Here is an 18,159-nt window from a genome sequence, read left to right on the forward strand (position 1 = left end):
TCTTACAGGAGAGTGGATCTCAAAGGGAATGGCGTTGACTCTGCCGATGATCCCACGCTGCAGATCCTGCTCGATCACCACCCAGGCCCACCCCAGGCTCCAAGAGCAGATGCAGCTGGGGGCCTTCAGGGTCTCAGGGCTCAAGTACAGATAGCCAGGTCTGTCCCAAGCCACACATGGACAGCTTCTGGCCTGTTCTATGCCTGCCCTGTGAGAAGCAAAGAACCTTCCTCTTCCAGAATCATGATTTTGCCTCAAACAAAGGTAAATGCTTACATAATCTAAATTGGATCCTTGGCAGAAATATTTCATTACCACTTAGAGCGAAGGGTGAAACTGAACTAGACACAGTTCCTGCCCTGAAGAACCTCACAGAAACACAGGAAGTGCAGGTCAGCAGTGTAATGCAAAATAGAAGAGATGCAGGCAAGAAGGCCTGGAGGGAAACAGAGAAGGGAATGGAAAATTCTATCAGGTCAGTCTTGGCGGGCCTCATGGAAGGCTCAGTCGTCAAAGTTGAGTACAGGTTTGCTGTCTGAAAAGAAGGGGCGAAGGTACACAAGGCATCGGCTAGACCTAAGGGTGAGACACCTATTGTGTGCCTGGGCAACACAGGTCCTTCCAGCACGAGGTGTATGCAGGGACAGGGGGTAGGAGGGCAATGAGGGGCCCGTTCAGCCTAAGCCCTGCTAAGGTGTTTGAAATTAACCATGTCAAGTCACCAAAGGAGTTAAGCAGGGCTGATGAGGCTGTGTTTGAGAGATTCCTACAGCTTCCTAAGGAAGGCATCTAGGAGGATACTGCAATAGACCAAGACTCAAAGAGAACTAAAGACTGCAGCTGTGCAGGGTGAGCAGCACGAGGAGCCTAGCTGACTTCGGGCTTTAGAAAGAGTCGGAGGCAGTGGTGGTGTCACTGTCATGGAGAAGAGTAGGCATGGGGGTCTGAAGAGAGAGCTGCAAGGTCAGGATGCCAAGTGTTCCGATCCCCATGGCCTGCCCTCGCTTGCCGTCCACTCATTCACAGATGCCCACAGAGCCCGCCTGTGCACAAAGCCTCAAGCGGTGTGATTCCCTCTCCTCCAGAAGGATCCATGGCAGAGAAGGAAGGGTCATGGTCTGCAGTCAAGTCTACAAGAGCGAAACCCCAACCCTGGCTTCCTGCCCGGCCTCCCTTTCCCTTCCCTTTCTGCCTCGCTGCCTCCATTCTGAATCACATCCAAAATACACTATGTACCCTCCAACCTGGGGTTCCATCTCCTTCTGGGAGATGGCCTTCTCCTAGAAGCCCTGCCAACCTGGCCCTTTAGGGCCACTACCCTGGCCAGCCACAGGGACATGACCCCACCCAAATCTTACCAGAACACCCCAAATTCCAGAAACCACTGACCCAGGCTCCCTCCTCTTCCAACTTCCCTACAACCACATTCCAACTGGAAGAATTCCCCAGCCAATGCACAAGCATGGTGACTGACTTCTGCTGTGTCCAAAGTTTGAGAAAACAAGACTAGAAAAAAGCAACACTCAGGACTGCGCCCTCAGCCTGTCTCATTTTCAACAGCCAAGGAAGGATGGGGATGGGGTGAATGGGGTGCTCCAGTAATGTGGTAATGGTCAGCCCCCAATATATGACACGGCAATAAACGCATTGAGACCGCAGGATGGTCTCCTATAAAGTCTTTGCCGGTCCTCCTAGCAGGAAACAAGGCTACATTCTCATGTAGATTTCTCCGATTTTCCCTAGAGGAACTCATAAACTCCACAGGTGTTATTGAAGGGAGAAAAGCTGGGCTGAGAGGCGACTGGTGTCTAACCTGTTCGTCTCTCCAACTCAGACTGCCTGACCCACAGCCACAGCTCGGCCCTGAGCTGCTCTGACATCTGTGCACAGAATGTCAGAGAGTGTTTCTTTGGAGAACATCTTTAAGTGCTCTCAAATGGAACTACAAAGCCATCAGCTATGTCCCCTCCAATTGCAGTAAGAACTGAATGGAAGAGAAGGACCTTCAGAATAAAGCCAGGGAAGCAGAAACCACTGAAAACCTCTCTAGAACCAACCAGGCAGGGCCCAAGAAGTGTTTTGAATCTCATTCATAAGAACACAAACTAATTATCTGCAACCCCTTTGGATATCATTTCAAACAGTAAAAATAAGGACACCCATTCATTCAGTGGACTTGCCTCAGTTTACTGCTCCCCTGCACCTTATTAGAGGCCAATGCTTTGCCATTATTCTGCTGAACACAGGCCAGAGCTGTCTTCGTAACAAGTCAACACAAACCTCTCCAACCCCCAAAAGCAGGTGCTCGCTTGCGAAGTCAAATAAACCGTACCTTACAAAAAGCTGGTCATTTCAGGCACTCCACAGACCAACCAGCCAAGAGCAGGCTAAGCCCAGCAGAGGTGGGAAGTGTGCAGGGGCTCCTGCCTCCCGGCCTGTGCCTTTGATCTGCGCCTGGGGATGGAGGAGGATGCGTGGGGCGTGTAATGCCCGGCTGTGCAGAGCCAGGCTCGGGTCTGCCTGACACCACGACTCCCTGGCCCCTGCTCGGCAGGGAGAGGCAGCCAAGCCAGCCAGGGAAAAGGTTTCAGAGCTGGTATCTGCTCCCAGAGCTACAACAACCACCAAAAAAAAAAAATCAGCAGTAGCCCTTCCAACTGGAGCTTCATCTGCCCAGTGCCTGCCGGGTCAGATGGCAAATGCCACCGTTTCGTGTCTTCTTAGCCCTGAAGTGTTTTGCTGGGTCACAGTGCTCTCCACACAGGTACATACCAATCTGTCTCACCACCAGCAGTTAAACTGATTCTTTTTAAACTACATGGAAGTTTGTGTACTTGGAGTGGAGCCACAGTACGCTGTGCAGAGAACAAAGGGTCAGGAGAAGAACACAGGCTTTGCGGTGGAAGACAGTCAGCTGGCAGCCTGGCTTGCCTCCGAAGGATTACAGGTAGCACGAACCTAAGGCACATAAGCAAGCACGTGTCCCTTCAAATACCTCTGCTGTGAATACCATGTAATACCCCAGCAACAAAAACTCCCTGGAGAGTCCCAGGATGCACATTCTTACACCTCTCTCATTCAAACCATTTCTACCACTATAGAAATCTTCAAGAAAACAGTAGCTATTGGCTGGGCACAATGGTTCATACCTGTAATCCCAGCACTGTGGGAGGCCGAGGTGGGAGGACTGCTTGAGCCCAGGAGTGGGAAACCAGCCTGGGCAACATAATGAGACCACATCTCTACAAAAAATAACAATTAACTGGGTGTGGTGGTGCACACCTGAAGTACTGGCTACTTAGGAGGTTGAGGTGGGAGGATCGTTTGAGCCCAGGAGGCAGAGGCTGCAGTGAGCTGTGATCACACCACTGCACTCCAGCAAGGATGACAAAGTGAGACCCTGTGAGAAGAGGAGAGGAGGGGAGGGGAGGGGAGGAAGGGAGGAAGGGAGGAAGGGAGGGAAAAAAAAGAGAGGAAGGGGAAAAGGGAGGGATGGAGGGAGGAAGGGAGAGGAGGGAGGGAGGAAGGAAGGAAACAAGGAAGGAAGGAAGGAAAAGTGAGAGAGACGGAGGGAGAAAGGGAAGGAGGGGGGAGGGAGGGAGGGAGGAAGGAAGGAAAGAAGGAAGGAAGGAAGGAAGGAAGGAAGGAAGGAAGGAAGGAAGGAAGGAAGGAAGGAAGGAAGGAAGGAAGGAGGGAAAGAAGGAAGGAAGGCAGGCAGGCAGGAAGGCAGGCAGGCAGGCAGGCAACACCAGCTCCTCTCCAGAGCTCTCTTTAACATCCCTGTTGCAATTGACTCTTACAAATCCAGGACTCCTGATCAAATCCTAATTCAAAAAGGAAAGAAAATAAATCATGAGATCCCACTCCAATTATGCAAATACCTTTAACTTTGCTTTTTCTCTTCTTGCTAGGATCACTAACTTCCTGCAGAAGTGACTTGAATGTGACCCAGGGGGTTCAAGATCATTTATCTTTTGTAACAAAGGCTAAAGAGGCGGATTACTCCTCTTGGTGCCCCAGTCAGCGAGGAGATTTCCCAGCTGTTCCTGGGCTCACTCCCCAAAAGCACCAGGCACTAACGGGTAGAACCTGTGTGGTGGGCTTGTTCGTTCCCAGGCTGGGCAATGCCTCCCGAAAAAGGGCGGTGGAGACCCCACCCATCCCCGCACCTGCATCACCAGGCAGGGGCAGCACCTGCTGGAGGTTCTGCCCGAGCGAGTATCTGCAGCTCTGAAGTATCCCCAGTGCCGGGGCTTTACTCGTCGGGGAGGCACACTGTACATGGTCTGTACGTAGAGTGCCCCATGCCTTCTGCTGCTCGGGGCACCATGTGTGACAGTGGGAAACTGGAAACTAACAAAATACCCAACAAGAAATGCATGCTTAACACAGCCTGCAATAAATGCATAAAAGCTATGTGCATGAAGAGTTTGTCAATGATGCAGACGTACTTAGGATATAACATTCAGCAAGATACATGTACTGTATAGAAAGATAGGTAGATCCTATGGATAATTTTAAATTCTTATATATGATATCATATATATTAAAATACATACAATATGTTAAAATCGTGTATATTATTTATTATCTTTTTAGAGAAGGGGAGAAAGAGTTTAAGCAGTAGAGTGTTTAAGATGATGGGCTCTGGACCCAGGTTTGGGTTTGAATCTTCACTTATTGGACATTAGACCTTGAGCAAGTTACTTAACCTTTATGTGCCTCAGTTTCCCTAACCAGAAAAATGGGAGAAAAGTACTTGCTTCTTAGAGTTGTGTGGATTTATTAATTACTATGTATAGGGTGCTTGGAATGGTACCTGGCACATATATAATATTAAACATGCCAGGATAATAGTCACAATTCTTATCAATACTAAGCTTGCAACCTGTGAATAAATAAATTAAATGTGTAAAAGGGACTGAAAGAAAATGTCGGCTGGGCGCAGTGGCTCACGACTGTTATCCCAGGACTTTGGGAAGCCAAGGCAGGCAAATCACCTGTGGTCGGGAGTTCAATCCCAGCCTGGCCAACATGGTGAAACCCCATGGCTACTAAAAAATGCAAAACTTAGCCAGGAGTGGTGGCAGGTGCCTGTAATCTCAGTTACTCTGGAGGCTGAGACAGGAGAATTTCTTGAACCCAGGAGGAGGAGATTGCAGTGAGCCACAATCCCACCATTGCACTCCAGCCTGGGCGACAAGAGTGAAACTCCTTCTCAAAGAAAAATCAAAGAAAAGAAAATATCTATGGTGCTTGCCTCTAAGTGAAAGAATTCAAGGTTTTTAAAAACATGCTTCTTTCAACTGTGCTGTAAACTGCTAACTTTTAAACTTGATGTAACTTACTATTATGAGGAGAAAATTAGCAAAGTTTGCTTTCATTAGGTCTGAACTGCAATGACTTTGAACCAACTATGCTTTCCCATTACTGTCAAAAATAGGCTTTTGATGTGAAAACGGCAATGAAGTATCTAAAGAGGCCAGAGCTCACCTCCAGTGTTAACTCCATCTGCTGTGCGGCTCTCTTCTCAGTTTAAATCTGCAATTCTTTGCTTAATGCCAATACATCTTCTTGCCATAAATCTCTTTGTTCTATTCTATACATAATGCTCTTCTACCCCTGGCCAAATCCTCTCCACATTAAACATGACAATCATAGCCACAGTTAGGCATTTTTTGGGCATTTTTCTCTTTTTGGCCACAAAGGTTATAAGTGATTACTTTCAAAAAGCAGAAAAATCTCTACCTATCCAACAAAATGCTCTAGAAACCATATAACCACCATTAATAAATAAATATGGCTTGGCTTTTACTAAATGTTTCCCTGAGAGGTTTCCAGATCACTAGAGAACACAAAGCTTTACTGGGACAAACCATGTGGGGTTGGCGCTGCTGGTGCTGCCTGGCTGCTGACTGCCTGGGGCACAAGCAGCACCTCCTCATCCTGCTACATCCTGTCACGCCTCCACTCTTTGCACATGCTGTGTTCCTCCTGCCTTGAAAGTCCTTACTCCTCATTCATGACACGAACTCCTACTCATCCCTCAAGACCCAGTTCAAGCATCTCTTCTATTGTGTGGTGGTCCTGGCCTCCCGAAACTGAACTGGCTATTCTCTTTGTGTCCCCACCACTCCTGTGTAGGCTCCAGGCTTGTGGTGGCCTCCCAGGACCATGATTATCTGTGTGCTTCCCTCTCTCCCCTGCTGCCTGGGATCCCCAGGAGAGCAGAGAACATGGAGATGTACGCTCTTGGCCAATCACAGTGCCTAGGAAACATAAGGTATCTGATAAGAGTCTATTTACAAGGTAGTGTTTGCATTTTACAGGGAAAAAAAGGAAAAAAAAAGAATTCAGGGCAGCAAGAAGAAAGAAGATGAACACTTCCGACATCCGTATCCAGGCAAAATGTAGACAGACCAGAGATTTAGTGGGCACAGTCAGGAAGTGGGGAAGAGAAAACAAATCATGTAAGTGGGGCGAATGCAACTTTTCCTATACTCGTGAAAACACAAGGACCCCAAGCCTTCCCATCTAGTTAGAGATTTTCCTCAGCCTCTCCCCTTGAATCACCGAATCCTAGACTATCAGACCTAGAAGTAACCAAAGAACTCAACGTATTTCAATCAACAAATACCTTATTTCTCTATTATTGATTATTATTGTTTAGTTGTCATCCTGTGTGCTAGGCACTGGAAACTCTTAAAGGAAAAGTCCTTTCCTTGTAAAAATACCGTTTAATAGAAACAGAAATTTAGATTATGGTATGAGAACTAACTTGTAATTCAACATGGTACCTGACCCTTCCTGAGATGACCTTCAAAAGATACTGAATTAAAAATAAATAAATAAATAAATAAGTGGGGTGAGGTATTTTAAGCCACAGTGACAAAAAAAAAAAAAAAATTGGAAAGGAGGCCATTAGCTAACGAGAGGTTCAGGCTTCATAAACTTCCAAAAGTCAGACTAGAGAGGGAACGTGGAGCTGACACAGGAGAAGGGTCAGGGGAACCACCTGGCCCTGAGGAAATCCAGAGACTCAGATATACCAGACAACTGTTGGGAGGAGTGTGCGGCAGCACTGGGACCAGGGGTCTTCTGTGAAATCCTGTCTACAGAGCACGTAGCCCCTCCACCTCCCACCCCAGGGCCAGATGCCGATCTCCCAGGAGCCAGGTGTTCAGCCCAGGCAAAAAGTACCGAAAGCTCTTCTGATAGAAATTGAATCAGCCAACAAGAACTAGAGCCACTAACACACCGTCTGGCATTCAGAGGCCTCCAGAATGCCAGCTGATTCTGTCCTGAGCACCCCAAAAGCAACACCTGCCAGGCACCAGCGCCACCTGTGGACACAACACTCGCAGTCAACCTTCTCCGCCCTATTCTTAAACACACAGGAAAATCCAAGGGTCACATGGCACTTAAGGAAGGAAACAGGAAAACAACATCCAGGAGAAGAAACAGAAGACACCAAAGCGATCAGAGAAAAACCAGGGATATGTGAAGAAGAAACACACACCCCCCTCTAATTACTATCCTCAAGAAGATTGAAGGCCACACTCTATTTCCCAACCAACCCAATCACGGAGCGACTCAAAAATCACACAAGAGGAACCATCACGGGTGAGCCTCCTGATCTGGCTTTACTGTTGAGGGACCCCTGGGTAAACTGAAGAGCTTTGCAGAAAGGCTGAGGGTATGAAAGCTGCATGCTCCCCACTTAAGCACCCAGGGTCAGCAAGAGTTGCAGTGATGTTCCCATACACAGTCAGTTCAGCTGCAACACTTGCTTTGAAACTGCAGATTTGTACAGACAGATTGATATATTACAGAACAATTTGAATACCTTATGAGTTTTGTGTGTGCCTGGTGACTTCCTCCGCAAGAAACACAAAAATAAGTTCAGAAAAATGGTGCCCAACTGAACCGAGCTGCTTGAGAATATACAAAAGGCACACACACACCAGCCTCAAGCACCTACCAGCTACCTCCAGTCACCACACGTGTTAAAAGCCATGTCCTTCCACACACGGTGTCAGAACTTTCCATAGGACTCCAGGTCTCTGTCCTTCCTCCATTTGGCAGGCCCTCAGGAGCTTCAACCCTTCCACTGAAAAAACTTCATTTCATTTACCTTTGGACTTCGAGGTAAAATCCCATCTCTACTGAAGTATTTATGGATCTCTTAACCATTTAGCATGTGTAAAACGGTGCTGCCCTTTTTATTAGGTTTTTATCTTTTTAAAAAATGTGGCATTGATGAAGTTTTTGAAAGCTGTTCCCCTAAGCCTGTATTCGTCATAAATCCTGTGGTTTTTATTGCCCAATCTTGCATGGTGCAATAATTTTTAGGAACACATGTATCATGTTATAGTAGAATTGATTATGTGTTTACATTTCTGCCTGCAAGCTACAAATTTTCAGGAGTTCCCCTAGAGGAGAACATGGCGGGAGAGCATGGTGTGCAGATTCTGGTTTAGAAAATATGGTCCACACAACTGAATTTCACACCAGTCACCCCTAGTTCATTATCTCTGGCTGCCCCAAAACGTTCATCACCTGCTTGGTTTTCTCCCTGCACTAAGCTAGAATCTCTTCCTGGGATAGGACCAATTGTTGGGTTTCGTTGGTAGAAAAGACATCTGTGTGTCATCCATTTTTTCCCTCCATCAAATACAAAATTAAATTCAAGCATAAATAATGAAACTGTTGTTCCCGGCTTCTGTTGACAGAGTCTCAGGGATGCTGTGGAGCTGAGTGTGCCTGGGTCCAGTCCCCGCCCCCTCACCCTCCGGAGCTGTGTGACCTTGGACAGTCTCCCTCACTCCCTGAGCTCCAGTTTCCTCAGCCATAAACAGAGATAACAGTGCTGACTTCAAAGCTGGCTTTGTGAGATTAAATGAGATAATGTAGTAGAGTATTCAGTACAGTGGCTGGCACTTCAGTGTTTTCCCATTTATCTTTTTGTTTTTCAAGATGAGTGATCTCTTTGCTGATCATAAACATATTCCTCCATCTGTCTTGTGTCGTTTGCCTACATTGAAATCCCATCCCAGTCCCCGTCTCTATTTGAATGTGAAGCTGAAAAACTGCAGAAATGAATCATTGGGATCTGTAAAACCCCTTAACTTGTGGCACCAAGTTTTTTGTCTCATGTTGATCAGTCTCTCTTCTTGCGTTTCTCTCCCATTAGTTTGGAGCTGCCATTCATTCCTTCCATTTATTCATTCACTCAACAAACATTGACGGGTGCCTGGTATCTACTGGCTACGTGAATGACTTAACTTCCCAGAGCCTCAGTTTTCTTGGCAAAATGAAGATAATAATACCCCTATCATAAGGTTGTTGGAAGGCTTTCCATGACACCAGGACCGTAAAGCACCTTTTACACCGTCTGCCATATGGCAGGTGCTCAACAAAGGATACCTTTGACCGGTATCATCACGATGACAATGAACAAGCCATATCCCTAACGGGGCTTAAACCTGGATAACATGAACACTTTCCACTGCGCTAGTGTGGACAAGCACACACATTGCTGGGAAGATCTGCAAGCCTCCCTCCTCCCACAGACCCAAACATGCTGCTGCAAATGTTTCACTGGCTACAAAACAATGAGTCTGATTACGACTCACAACTGAAAAGGCACCAAGCTTGTTTAGGTATGATTCATCATTGTCTGTTGCGGCAATCAGAAGTATTTTGGTTGCTTCTAGGTCAGAATGACCCAGTTGCCACACTTTTTTTTTCACTGCTAAAGTTCGTAATGAACCTTTAAACAAAAACTAAAGGCGTAAGGAAAGATAACTACTTTGTGGCTTTTGCTCAAAGTGAGGACGTTATCAGCTCTGCCCTTCAGAAGCAAGCCCTGATCAAGGAAACCATTCACACTTGATTTTCTTTATTTTATTGGCCACAATTGAACACAGGTATAATTTTCATGAACCTCCCTCGATCCAAGACCAGAGCTCCTAGGAAGTTGTCTCTCCCATCTGTTTCCCGGCACCCACCAGAAATAAGTACCATGAGAGTGTTTACAGATGAAGTGCTCCTATACGCAGGTTGATTTTCAAGCAGTAAAAAGAGAGAATTAATCACCCGAATATATGATCTTTGCTAAACTCTTCAGGAATAAATGAACATTTCCCACTTTATTCTTGCTAATGTTGACTGCTCAGCAAAGATAATTTCAACATATTTAACATGGCATATTCAAATGACAGAAAGTATGAAATAATAGTAGAAAGCAGAGAAAAGTATATATAAAGAGAGAAAGTGGAATCATTCACATCCTTAACACCTAATCTAATTGTAATTTTCTTAAATGCATAGAAAAAAGACTGGGAGGAAATACACTAAAATGTTAACAGTGGGTATTTTAAAACAAGAATTAGGACAGGTGTGGTGGTTCACACAGTAATCCCAGCACTTTGGGAGGCCGAGGCGGGTGGATCACTTCAGGTCAGGAGATCAAGACCAGCCTGACCAACAGGGTGAAACCCTGTCTCTACTAAAAATACAAAAATTAGCTGGTCATCGTGGCAGGTGCCTGTAATCTCAGCTACTTGGGAGGCTGAGGCAGGAGAATCACTTGAACCCGAGAGGCCAAGGTTGCAGTGAGCCAAGATGGTGCCACTGCAATCCAGCCTGGACGACAGAGCAAAACTCTATCTCAAAAAAAAGTTAATTAAATTAAACTTTAAAAATAAAATAAAAACAATAATTATAGGCAAATGTTTTTCTTGTTTCTAATAGTCTGTATTTTCCAAATTTTTTACAAACGATCACATGCATGTGTTATAAACAGCTTTTTGGGGATAAATTATAATCATGAAATTCCAGGACTACAAGCTTGAGTCTCTCTGTAGGCTGCACAACGTGGAGCAGATGAAAGGACCCGAATGCTGGAGTCGCACCAACCTGGCTCTGCCAATCTCCAGCGGGCAAGTCACTTAACCTCTATACCACTAGTGGTCTGAACTAAACCAGCTCTTTGCCAGCCTAGGCTCTAGCTCAACATCTGCTTGTATGCTTCAGGCAACTACACTCCCACAGTAAACTGGGAACCTCCTAGGAGCTAAATAGAACCAAATATCCCCAGGCCTGGGTGACACTGACTGAGCTGACCTCCAGTACAGGGCCTGAGGCCACTCAGGAAGCAGCCAGGGCACCTGCCCACACCCTCCGAACAGGCCCGCCTACCTAGGGAACTCTTTCTCCCCGGCGCTAGGCTAGTTCTGGGGGAGGCTAATGGAGTTATGGACTGGGATGGGCGGCCTTGTACAAAGGGCTTCTCTGGCCAGAGAGAGCCGGGAGTGGCTTCCGCTCCACAAACACCAAACTTCCCCACCCTTCCTGGCCAGCCTCAGATCCTATTTCCCCCAGGCAGCCTTCCCAACCCTCACTCTAACCCCTTTTTAAAAACTGTGTGTATTAAACTTAAGTAGATACAAAAGAATATTGGTATGTATGTTGCACAGACTCACCATATAATGAAAACCATGCACCACGGGCAGGTTCTGAACAAGCACCTCATCATCGTCTTGGAGGCCCCCTTCTCGTCCTCCATCCCTGCCCCCCATAACTCACATCCTGAATTTTATGTTTATTTCCCTTGCTCTTCATGATTTTAACAACATGATTGATTTAATTGTAACTTAATTTTTTTTTTTTTTTTTTTTTTTGAGACAGTCTTGCTCTGCCCTCAGGCTGGAGAGCAATGGCACAATCTCGGCTCACTGCAACCTCTGCCTCCCGGGTTCCAGCGATTCCCCTGCCTCAGCCTCCCGGTAACTTAACTTTTAACCTAAATTTGAACATAGATTTTACTTTTTTTTTCTTTTTCCTGTTTGGCAAAGATCAACTTTAGTGTGCATAAGAATCACCTAGGGCCAGGGGCAGTGGCTCACGCCTATAATCCCAATACTTTGGGAGGCCAAAGGAGGTGGATCACTCGACGCCAGGAGTTGGAGACCAGCCTGGGTAACATGGTGAAACCCCATCTCTACAAAAAGTACAAAAATTAGCCGGGTGTGGTGGCTCGTACCTGTGGTCCCAGCTACTAGGGAGGCTGAGGTGGGAAGATAGTTTGAGCCCAGTAGCTCGAGACTGTGGTGAGCCAAGATGGTGCCCCTGCCCTCCATCCAGCCTAGACAGCACAGTGAGACTGTCTCAGAAGAAAAAAAAAAAAAAATCACCTAGGGGTCTTATTAAAATGCAGATTCTATTTCAATACATCTGGGCTATAGCCTAGAAATTTAGCATTTCTGACAAGCCAATTTAACTTAATTTTCATTTAACTTTTAAATTAAGAAACACATTGTTTCATTTTACATTTAGTTTTGTTTTGTTTAGTTTTTACATTTCTCAACTGTGTATGAATGGGCTCATGCTGTATGAATTTTCTCAGACTTGCTTTTCTGCCTCATACAACATTCCTGAAGTTCGTCTACAGTGTTGCCTGTACCTGTGAGCCATTCACATTCAAAGCTGTATAGTATTTTATGATATAAATATACCACTTTCTCTTTCCAACCTACACGTTATGTCTATTTGAGTTATTTCTAGCGTTTGTGTGTCAGGAGGGTACACATATAACTGGTATCAATCAACATTACCATTTGTCTCCTGTTACACACACAGTCACAAAACTGCCAGGGAACTCCAGGGGGCTCACATTGTGGGCTACATCAATCGCTCCCCTAGAGTAAGAGGGTGGTACCCACTGACACCCCCATTATCAAGTAAGTAAGTGTTCCAGCTGTTCCACAACCTCATCCATGCTTGTCACTGTCAGACTTGGGAATTTTTGGCAGTCTGGTGGGTGTAAAAGGGTATCTCATTGTAGTTTTAATTTGCACTTCCCTTGTTACTAGTGAAGTTAAGCATCTTGTCATATGGGTATTAACTATCTGTTTCTCGTTTCTTTCCAATTCCTAAGCCAGCACCTCAGTTTATCTTACCAAACCAAAAGAAACTTACGTGGATAGTCATATCTGTGCTCTTAATTAGTTTTCGTCCCTGCCCTACAGTATGTTCCAGTGTGTCTTTTTACTGCTTTACAGGTTCTTTTCTCTCATGGGGGTGGGAGTACTCTTCCATCTTTACAGGTTTAATACAGATTTGTCAGTTTCACTACCTTAACTATTCTTTAGATTATTCTTCCCATTATTTTCAAATGAGGCAGATTCTCTGAATCCTGGTGAACAGGAACTTTCAAAGTCAATGTGGGCAAGAAATATATATAAACCAGGAGAAAATAAAGTCTTCTATTTTTTGAAGATAGTAACTGCTGCAATGCAAATCTGCACTTCAAGTAAGCAAAGTCACATTTTAGTAATGTAGAGAACTGCCAAAGCCAGTTGAAAAAATTGCCAAGGGCTCATTCTTTATTCAACTTAATTAATGAATGACTTCTAAAAAATACTGTCTCATTATTCTTTTAGAATAAATAGCTATAGGTAGCAAAAAAAGGTAAAATTTGACAAACATACATTATTTCACAAGAGTATTGGTATTAAGGAGTTTGCCCAGGAAATACAGACTTGGTACCAGGCAATGCTTACAGACAAAGCATAACTAGATAAAGGACTTTATAAAATATTCTACTCGGGAGGCTGAGACAGGAGGATTGCTTAAGCCTGGGAGTTCAAGGCTGCAGAGAACTATAATTGTGATTGTGAATAGCTACTGCACTCCAGCCTGGGCAACATAGCAAGATCAATCTCAAAAAAAAAAAAAAAAAAATTCTATAACCATAGATTTTACAACTCAAAGGGGACTCAAAACTCTCACCTAATCTAACCCTCTGACTTATAATAAGAAACTGTTACATCATTTTAAAGACAAGGAATAGAAGAACATCTGATCGGTGTAAATAATTCTGCGACTTTCAAGTAGGGTATCTGCACTGTATAAATTCTTGCCTTGTATGGAGAGATTTGAAAGATCTTTCTGCCACAGATGAGCTTTCACATAAATGTGGATTTGGAGTAAAGTGACAGAAAAGTCATCACCCTTCTGTTTCCCCAGTGACCCCGAGATTTTTGTGATCTATCCCTCAGACACAGTCACAAGTCTATGAATTCAGGGCTCTTTCCTGGTGTGAACAGCTGGGACCAGGAAGGTCTGACATAATCCCTGGTGTACTGTTTTCCTCAGGATGTTTTGGGTTTGGTGTAATTTGATTTTACAACCTGAGAAAGGCTGATTCTGAGATCCTGTGTGTTTATTCTGCAGTTATTTGATTGTCAGTGCAGAAAGAAGATAAGCCTTCAAAATATTTAAAGGGAAAGGAAATTAAGGGACTTAGGGATATTGATAGGTCTTAAAGCAGTTTGAGGATCTGTATCAGCAAAACAACAAATGTGGCTGACTTTGTCAGAATGCTTTTGCGATTAGGGTCAAGTGTGGCACCCTCCCAGGCCTCCTGCACTTTTCCTTTGGAGCACCCATCACACCAGCTCTTCATGCTTCAGTGTCTGTCTTCCCACAGGACCCTGAACTACATGAGAGCTAAGACCACATCTGTTTTACTATAGAAACTCTGGAGCCTAGGCAGTGCCTGGCTGCCTCACTGAATAGCTCCTGGCTGAATGAATGAGTGTAGTCTTGCTATTTGGAGAAGCTGGCCTTCAGGAAAGACTGTCCAGGGGACAGGTTGTCCAGCTGATCCACCAGATGCCCAGGTCCCACTCTGGGACCAGGCTTCCCCACAAAGCATTTTTAGGCTGAGCAGCTCGGTCCCTCGTGAAGTTATCTTTTCAGTTGCACTGAAATGTTATTATCTTGGTTATTTTTTGAAACCATTACAGAAAACAGCCATATGGAATTGGCTTTGGTATTTCCTAACAAATTAAGTCTACTGTATCGTTTATATGAGGTCCCACAATCAAAGTTACTTTGAGAATTTAATGCCGTGAGAAAATGTCCTTTCCCTTGAAGAAGTGACATGCCTCTTTCTTTCTAATAATATGACTAGTAGCACTTATCACTTCCCCATTTTTTTGAGCACATGATAGCAATAGGTACATTCAAAAAATAAGCAATGACTAATTTCAGGGAAAGCAAAAAACTATTCAGGACAAAAAACTAATAGCAGTACACTACATGGCTCCGCTGTCAAAGTGTTTACATGACTATAGTGATGTATACATTGAATTGGGCTATCAAAATCATAAATAACTGTAGTGGAGAGATGGAGGGCAGGATGTGGATGTCTGCGTGGGGAGAATGTGAAAAAGAATAACATCCTTATCTTCCATATTAGGAAGTTTAAGAATATTACCTAAAAATCAAAAATCAAGAAGTAGAAAAATATGTTATTTAGAAATACCAAGATAATTACCAAAAGAATCAGTTAAAAGGATTGAAGCCGGGAGCGTTGGCTCATGCCTGTAATCCCAGCACTTTGGGAGGCTGAAGTGGGTGGATCATTTAAAGTCAGGAGTTTGAAACCAGCCTGGCCAACATGGGGAAACTTCATCTCTACTAAAAAAATACAAAAATTGGCCATTCGTGGTGGCCAGCACCTATAATCCCAGCTACTCGAGAGGCTGAGGCAGGAGATTCACTTGAACTTGGGAGGCAGAGGTTGCAGTGAGCCGAGATGGCACCACTGCACTCCAGCCTGGGCGACAGGGTGAGACTCTGTCTCCAAAAAAAAAAAAAAAAAAGGATTAAAGGATTTAAAGTTTTTGCCCCCAGAGAACAAGACAAGACAAGGGAAAAAGGCATGAGTAGCTATAGAGAATAAGACCTCAATTAATACCGAATACATGTTATTTAATCTTCACTAAAATTCTTGTTTTACTAATGAGAAAACTGAGGCTTATAGATACTAAGTAACCAAGATCACACAGCTAGTAAGTAGTTAAGCTGAGATTTTAACACAGCTTTACTGAAATCCAAAGCTCATAATCTTTCTACTACGTTCTGCTCCTCTCTTATTCTCCTCTAAGAGAACTAGTGATATAAAGGAAGAAAGCTTAAAGCCAGAGTCTCATGAAGTGCCGTATCATGTAAAAAAGAAAGAAATGTGGCAAAGATGAGTGCAGAAGAGTGAAGGACAATGTTTAAGACCATTCATAAAACTAGGGCTCTATCCATAATTAACCCATGTGAACTTAAGCCCTCTATGGATTTTTCTTGCCCTAGAACAAGTTAAGTTGGCAGTGATAAAAGAAAGCCTTCAACAAAACCCTCCCAAATGTCTGATGCTTCTATGCCAAGCTGAAATATGCCTTAGAAGCACCACCCACAGATGACAGCAGAGTTACTCTCTGGGCAAAGTTAAACTCAGAAGGCACTTGACTCCGCGCAGCCCGAAGCTTTACAACAAAGGATCCATCAGGGCACCGCAGGGCATGGGGAAAGCAATGATGCTGAGAGTCCAGGCTGGAGGTGAGTTCGCAGCAGGATGGAGCCGGGGCCAGGAGAATCTAGGTGTGTCGTTCAGAACCAGGCATACGAAGTTCTGACTGCTGGAGCCCCCACCTCATGCTCCATCCTGCCAGGCCGGTCTGTCTCTGGTAGGGCAGTCCTGGCCTAGAGAGTGGTGTCTTACACCCTGCAGTGGGGTTGGTGCTTCCCTATCACCAAGAGTGGCAGAGTTTCTGTGTGAGAATAGAATAGCCTCCCATGTCTTGGCCAACTGAGGCCCAAGTCAATCCACAAAGTAGGTCATTCCAAAAGGAAACAGGCAAAAGGAAAGAGGAAAGAGAATATGACCTGAATGCTTTTTTTTTTTTTTTTTTTTTTTTTTTTTTTTTTTTTTTTTTTTTTTGAGACGGAGTCTTCCTCTGTCACCCAGGCTGGAGTGCAGTGGTACCATTTTAGGTCACAGCAACCTCCACTTCCTAGGTTCAAGCGATCCTCCTGCCTCAGCCTCCCAAGTAGCTGGGACTACAGGCACACACCCGGCTAATTTTTATATTTTTAGTAGAGATGGAGTTTCACCATGTCGGCCAGGCTGGTCTTGAACTCCTGACCTCAAGTGATCCACCTCCCTTGGCCTCCCGAAGTGCTGAGATTATAGGCGTGAGCCACTGTGCCCAACCCAGATGCCATTTTAAAGGCTCCATTAAACATGTTTAAATTGATTGGCTCAAGTCAGTATGAGTTCAGGGAAGCACCTTACATATCAATAATCATATTTGGCTGTACCTAACACAGCCAACCACAATGGCTTAACCCAGTAGAGGTCTGTTCTTCCCATGGAACAGCAAGTCTGCAATGACTTCAAGATCAAAGCTCCTTCTGCCTTTTGGAAGGCAGCAAGTGTAGTCCGCATTCCAACCCAGAAGAGAGAAACATGAGGGATGAAAAGAACATGGCCGCTTTACCAGAAAAACGACAGTGTTTCTAGAAGACCCACCCATAGATGTCTGCTTACAAAACATTGGCCAGGACTTAGTTTTTTGGCCACCTCAGCTCCAAAAGACCCTAGGAAATCAAGTTTTTAGCCAGGTCCTCTGCTATCCCTAACGAAATCAGGGTTCTGCTAGCCAGGAAGTGGGGGGATGGACAGAGTTGTCTGCCACAGGCCACAAACACTGCAGCATCCATGCAACCAGTGAAGAGAAGATGACTGATGTGTTTTGGAAAGCACAGTATGAAAAGTAACGAAAGAACAAAACAGAGCAAGGCCAAATATGTCCCAGACAATAAGGTCATGCTGACCTTTTGAGAAGAAGAGGATGTTCAGACAGGACGTGGTACTGCGAGGGAAACACAAAAATATCAAAGTGTTATTTTACAATCCTGCAGAGGTGGCTATTTCCACTAAGTATGGCACACAGATTTCCCTTAGAGGGTACTCTTGCCAGGATTTCACATGCCACTTCATTTCACCCTCAAACAGTCCTATGACTCTTGGCCCTGTCCTCAAGAGTCATGGACACTTCCCCTCCCTCTGTCATGCCACCCCATCTAATGGCCATCAATTAGTGATTGCACTGCAACCTGTTTAGCATTACAACCTGTCTCCTGGGCCTGGCCATGAGGAGCCCCAGCCCACCTCCTTCAGACCGTTGAACAAGCTCTTTCCTCTTCACCAAGCCTTATCAATAATGTCCAACTTGTCTTCTGCAACGAACACCTTCTACTGAGGGGAGGGAGAAAAAAGATGAATTTTATACTGAAGTGTTTAATAATTTCATT

The 18,159-nt window shown here is 44.9% G+C and overlaps 1 protein-coding gene across 14 annotated transcripts in view; it reads right to left on the reverse strand.

The window, feature by feature from the left end:
- The window catches only part of GREB1 (growth regulating estrogen receptor binding 1), a 160,035-nt gene that overhangs the window by 98,945 nt on the left and 42,931 nt on the right, over positions 1 to 18,159 (reverse strand). Inside the window, exon 1 of one of the 14 annotated variants that reach the window (XM_050753885.1) lies at positions 2,333 to 3,385. The exons of 8 other annotated variants lie outside the window; for them this stretch is intronic. The gene's annotated coding sequence lies outside the window, so the exon portion shown is untranslated. 5 more of the 14 variants (XM_050753875.1, XM_050753879.1, XM_050753881.1 and 2 more) reach the window with 5 other exon arrangements.

This window comes from Macaca thibetana, chromosome 13 (assembly GCF_024542745.1).
Source record: "Macaca thibetana thibetana isolate TM-01 chromosome 13, ASM2454274v1, whole genome shotgun sequence".
Taxonomy (NCBI): Eukaryota; Metazoa; Chordata; class Mammalia; order Primates; family Cercopithecidae; genus Macaca; species Macaca thibetana.